This window comes from Jaculus jaculus, chromosome 10, assembly GCF_020740685.1.
Source record: "Jaculus jaculus isolate mJacJac1 chromosome 10, mJacJac1.mat.Y.cur, whole genome shotgun sequence".
NCBI lineage: Eukaryota > Metazoa > Chordata > Mammalia > Rodentia > Dipodidae > Jaculus > Jaculus jaculus.
The window spans coordinates 58,334,831-58,341,027 of record NC_059111.1 but is presented as its reverse complement, the minus strand read 5'-3'; the positions used below and the strand labels follow the sequence as shown (position 1 = coordinate 58,341,027).

The window sequence follows — 6,197 nt, the reverse complement described above, 5'->3', positions numbered from 1 at the left end:
TTCTGTTCATAGGAACTTTTGAATTTACTGAAAATTTTGAACTCTCAAACTGTTTCTTCCATCTTGTCTTCGAGATCAGAGTTTCTATCCTCCAAATGGCTGAGTCTATTCTTGAGAGCTTCTAGAGAGTTTTGGACTTATTCAATTAGTTTTGCAATTTTCTACTACTTTTATATGTATGATTCCATCCCTCTGTCATGCTCCATTTTCATATCATTTTCTGATTTTCTTGATGCTTCTTGGAATTCATTCTTGCATTTCTTTACGTCTTCATTTAGTATTGCCAGCTGATTTTTGAGGGCTTTTTTCCCCACTCTCCCTCATATTCCTTAACTGTCTTTGAACTCCTTCCATTTTCTTATCTATTAGGTCTAGTCTAATGATGGCAGCATCTACACAATTATCGGTCCTTTGTTGCTTTTCTGCAAGTTCTACAAGTAGCTTGGTCAGGGCTGCATTGCTCATGTCTTCATTTTGGTATTCTGATCCTAATGACTCTTCTATGTTTTGATTAGAGATGTTCATTGTAGGATTGGGTGATCTAACTGGATTTTCTTGCATTTGATTTCTCATGTTACTTCTTTTTCACTGTGGTCTGCCCCTCACAGTGTATGGGCATGTAGGTGGGTGGACCAGCCTGTGCTCAAGCACAATGGGAATCTGAAGCAGATTGAGGCTGTTGCCAAGCAGCCTGGGCTTTGGCTCTTGCTTGCCAAATCTGCCTGTGTTCCTGCCTGGCCGGGACACCAAAGTTTCCTGAGCTCTCACAGCATAGTGTGCCAAAGCTACCTGCACTCACAGTAGGAGGGACACAGTGGCAACAAGCACTGAAGCAGCCCAAACTCTGGTATGGTGGAACACTGGGACCCAGAAGTAATCTGTGCTTCCCCACAACTGGACAATGGCAGTTGGCCAGTGTGGGAAACAGGGAGGGGATGGCATATGAGCTAGCATAAGTAACAGACACAGTCTGAGTTCACGTGTGGAGTTGGAAATTGGCCTGGGCTCAAGCGCATGAATGTGCAGCACCCAGAACAGTAAGTGGGAAAGTGGGTGGAGCAGACTAAACTTCCACAAGTGGGATTGGAGTGGTGGTGGTCACGATTTAAATTGATCAAGGGAGCCTGAGCTCCAGTGGGCCATCAGGTGTAGCCTGGCCAAGGTCACTTGTAGGCAGAGGTAGCAGGGAGATTGCCCCTGTGCACTGAGGCAATTGGAACTATGTTGGCCTGGGAACCTTTTTCTACATTAAGTGTGGGATTTTCCTGAAGCTGGGAATGTGGTACAGTGGCTGCTTGGGGAGACGGGTGGGCTACCTGAGAGGGAATCAGTGATTTCTTGTTTTTTTTCCCCTCTGTGCCTGCCCACTGGCAATCTATTGGTGATTGTTCTCCCCTAAAAGACCCAGTGAACCCTTAGAAGACCCAGTGAACCCTTAATGTCTTGCCTTTCTTTCCTGGGAATGTGCAGGCTCAGTTAGGCAGTTGCCATCTTGGCCAGAAGTCCTCCTTCTGTGATGAATTCTATCAAACCTTCAAGGAAGAAATGAAGCCCATCTTTCTCAAGCTGTGCCACACAACTGGAGATCAGGTAATGCTCCCCAACTCCTTCTATGAAACTACTATCACTCTAATAACAAAATCAGGCAGAGATGCCACAAGAAAAGAAAAGTACAGGCCTATTTCCCTGGTGAACTTAGAAGCAAAGATCCTGAACAAAATCCTCTCAAACCAAATTCAACAACATATCAAATCCATTATCCACCTTGATCATGTGGGCTTCATCCCATGTAGGGATGGTTCAACATACAGAAATCTGTCAATATAATGCACCACATAAACAAGGATAAACACAAAACCACATGATCATTTGATAGGTGCAGAAAAGGCCTTTGATAAAATACAACATCACTTTATAATCAAAACATTAGAGAGAATTGGTATAGTTGGTTTATATCTTAACACAATAAAGGGTATATACAAAACTCCTAATGCCAAAATAAGACTTAATGGAGAGATACTGAAGGAATTCCCATTGAGATCAGGAACAAGACAGGGGTGTCCACTCTCACCTCTGATTTTCAATATAGTACTGGAAGTCCTAGTTCAAGCAATAAGACAAGGGAAAGAAATAAAGGGGATACAATTTGGAAAGGAAGAAATTAAGTTAGCACTCTTCACAGATGACCTGATTCTATATCTAGGAGACCTGAGAGCCTCCATTCTGAAACTCTTAAAGGTGATAAACTCCTTAAGAAAAATAGCAGGATACAAAATCAATGTGCAAAAGTCAGTTTCCTTTCTATATGCTAATTACAAGGATACAGAAAAAGAAATAAGTGACAAAGTCCCATTTTCAATAGCAAAAACAACAACAAATACCTTGAAATAATATTAACCAATGAGTAAAATATCTATACAATGAAAACATAAAAACACTCAAAAAAGGACTTAAGGAAGATTTAAGAAAATGGAAAGACCTCCCATGCTCCTGGATAGGGAGAATTAACATTGTGAAACTGGCAAACCTTGCAAAGGCAATCTACAGATTTAACATAATTCCCATCAAAAATCCCAGCATTATTCTTCACAGAGAAAGAAAAATTGATCTCAAAACTCATAGGGAAAAGCAGAAGGCCTCTGATATCCAAGCATATCCTCAGCAAACGAAAGACCTATGGAGACATCACCATGCCGGATCTAAAGCTATACTACAAAGCTATAGTAATAAAAACAGCATGGTACTGGCATAAAAACAGGAGTATAGACCAATGAAATAGTATTGAGGACCCAGACTTTGGCCCAAGTAATTACAGCTACTTGATATTTGACAAAGGCCTTGACAATATAGGCTGGAAAAAAGACAGTATCTTCAACAAAAGGTGCTGGAAAAACTGGATAACCATATTCAAGAAATTGAAACTTTGACCCAGGCCGTGCACATGTGTGGGTTCCTTGCTCCAGAGGTCACCTGAGGCTCGTGTTTTCTGACCCTGAGGGCATCATGGTGTAGAGATGGGGGCTTCAGTGGTGCCAGCAGTCAGGAACTTCAACCTGGAAAGCCCAGCGGAGCAAGAGATCAGCAAGATGAAGCCCTCCTCAGCTCCCCGGCACCCCACCACCCGGAGCCTGCTGCCAGAGCAACAATCTGGAGATTAAGGGAGAAATTACTAGAAAAGACAACAAGCTACTGTCATTACTGAAGGATATGTGTGTGGATTCCAAAGATCCCGTATCTTCCCTGCTGGCAAATGATGCTGGATCATGACCAGCGCCCAAGGAATACAGACTGCCAAAAGGCCTACACTTTGATAGGAATATTGTACACATTCCAAAGGGCAAAGTTTCTGTTGTGGAGGTACTGATGCTGCTCAATAACCACAAGCTTCATCCAGAAACTTGGACTGCTGAGAGGATTGCTCAAGAGTACCAGTTAGAACTAGAAGATGTGAATTCCCTGCTCCAATATTTTGTAACTTTTAAAGTCAAACTCCCTGAAGACAGGAAAGCAATACCATCAAAATGAAGGAACATCAAATTACTTTTCCATTGTGTGCTTTTAGCATGTGAAATGATAGAACTGGGAGTGAGTTTGCACTACCTGCTTTGAGAGCATGCTGTTGCTATTATGGAGTGCATTAAGTCTCCAGGATTGCTATGGAAGGAACCTTCATGTGCATTCCTCTGTATGTGCTGCCATGGCCAATCAGCACATTTAGAAGTTATTATAAAGGAAAGATAATGTGCCATTTGGTCCATTGGCTTTGCAGGCAAACACCTTAATCACTAAGCATCTTTCCAGTCTCCCCCCACCCCCTTTTTTTTTTAAAGTTTTCAAAGTAGGATTTCATTCTATGCAGGCTGACCTGGAATTCACTATGTAGTCTCAGAGTGGCTTCAAACTCAACAGCAGTCTTTCCACCTCTGCTTCCCAAATGCTGATATTAAAGGTATGTACCACCAAAAAAAAAAAAAAAAAGAAAAAAAAAGAAATTGAAACTTGATCCACACAATTCACCATGCACAACAATCAAGTCCAAATGGATCAAAGACCTCAATATAACACCAAAAACACCAAAAACTCAGCTACTTCTGGAATAAAAGTTAGGAGGAACATTCCATGATTTATAAATGGGAAAAGACTTCCTGTAAAAAACTCCAGTAGCACATGGTCTTAAACAATCACTTAACCAATGGGATCTTATGACCTTGAAAAGTTTTTTCACAGACAATAAGCAGAGCCAATACATTACTGACAGAATGGGAGAAAATATTTGGTGAATAACCTACTGACAGAGGCCTAATCTTCAGGATCTACCAAGAACTCAAAAACCTAAATAATAAAGAGTCAAAGAACACACTCACATAATGGGGCAAAGAACTGGACAGACATTTCAGAGGAAGAAATACAAATACACACCTAATAAGTGTTCATCATCCCTAATCAACAGAGAAATGCAAATTAAAACAACTATGAGATTCTAACTTACCCCAGTAAGGATAGAAAACATCAAAAAATGTGAAAATAAATGCTGACAAGGATGTGGAAATATAGGATACCTCATCCACTGTTGGTGGGAATGTAAGATGTGCAACCACTTTGAAAAGCAATATGGAGACTCCTAAAAAACCTGACTATAAAGTTACCAACAGATCCAGTTATTTCCTTACTAGGCATGTACCCTGAAAGCTCTACATCTCACTTCAGAGAGATTTGCTCAACCTTCTTTATTATAGCTGCTCAATTCATAGTAGCCAAGAGCTGGAATCAACCCAGTTGTCCATCATCAGACAAACTGATAACTAAGATGTGGTGTACCTACACGATGGAATTCTACACAGCAGTAAAGAAAAATGACGCAATGAACTTTGAAGAAAACTGGTCAAACCTGAAACAGATCATTCTCAGTGAACTCTCCCAATCACAGAAAGATAATCGCCACATAGTCGCACTCATCTACAGCTTCTAACCTGAATCTACCCATGTTGCTGGCATACCTACCAATCATATCGAGGACCAGACAATAGGGAGGGTGGAAAGGGAGTGGAGGGTAAGGGATCAGTGGGGTCACAAATTGGACCCAAAAAGCAGTGGTATTATAAAACTCTACAACCTAAAAGATAGACCGAATGGTTGAACCTCCACTAGTCCCTTAGTGAGAACACCAGATTCACAAGGCCCTAGAGAGGGTATGACAAAAACTGACAATTATCTCCTCCTGTTTCTGCTTCTCTCTCTCTCTCTCTCTCTCTCTCTCTCTCTCTCTCCCTCTTCTCTCTCACCTCTCTATCTCTTTTCTATCACTTATCCTTTTCCTCCTTCTCTTCTTGGGTGCTGACCTGTAACCCCTGGTACCAGCAGGTAGATATCATCTACAATGAGCTTTAGATCACAGAGACCTACAAGGTCTCCCCAAAGAAGACATATTTATGTCAGAGTGCTTGATGACCCATCATAGGTTAGTGGTAAGTCCCTACTGCTGAAAATACCATACACTGTTGGCACATATCATAGAACAATATGGCTGGGAGCTGGAAGAGACTCAGTCCCCAGACACTTAGCATGTCTAGTGCTAGGAGGTGTGACATGAACAGCTGGGGGATTATGACCAATATCTGTTCATGAACTGCTTGGTCTCACCTACTTAGCAGCAAACAACCTGACATGATGCACATACAAGTGCAATAGTGGTGCATAGCCATGGTGGGAAACCAACTGATCTTGATTTGGCTAGCTGATCTGCTCAGTGGAATGGAACCCATAGCTGGAGCTGGGAAACAAGTTAGAACCGTATCCAAAAATGAGTCCACTCTCCATTAAACTCTCTCTAAAAAACAATGGTTATCATGTTTACTTGGTGCTAACTTTACTCTCCATTAAAGAATCTGCTTCTCTTTTTCAGAGAGTTACAGATCCTAAGGAGAGAATAACTCCACTATACCTCACAAGGGCCCCAGCTGAAACTAAGAATAATTGGGAAACATGCAAAAATGCTGTTTTCTTGGTGACCCAGGAACCAGCACAATGGTGATGGAGATAGACACAGAGAACAATCAACCCCTACCAAACGAGATATCCACAGACACAGAGGCTTCCAAGATCTCAACACTGAAGCAGAACTACTATGAACCTAAGATGGTTCAGGGAAATTTTCAGAAGAGGGGGCAGAAAGAATGTCAGAGCCACAAGTTGGATTA

At 41.6% G+C, this 6,197-nt stretch overlaps 1 pseudogene; it reads left to right on the top strand.

Annotated features, from left to right (window-relative positions):
* The first annotated feature begins 3,014 nt into the window (after positions 1 to 3,014).
* Positions 3,015 to 3,542, top strand: LOC101598253 (annotated as a pseudogene).
* Positions 3,543 to 6,197: the final 2,655 nt, after the last annotated feature.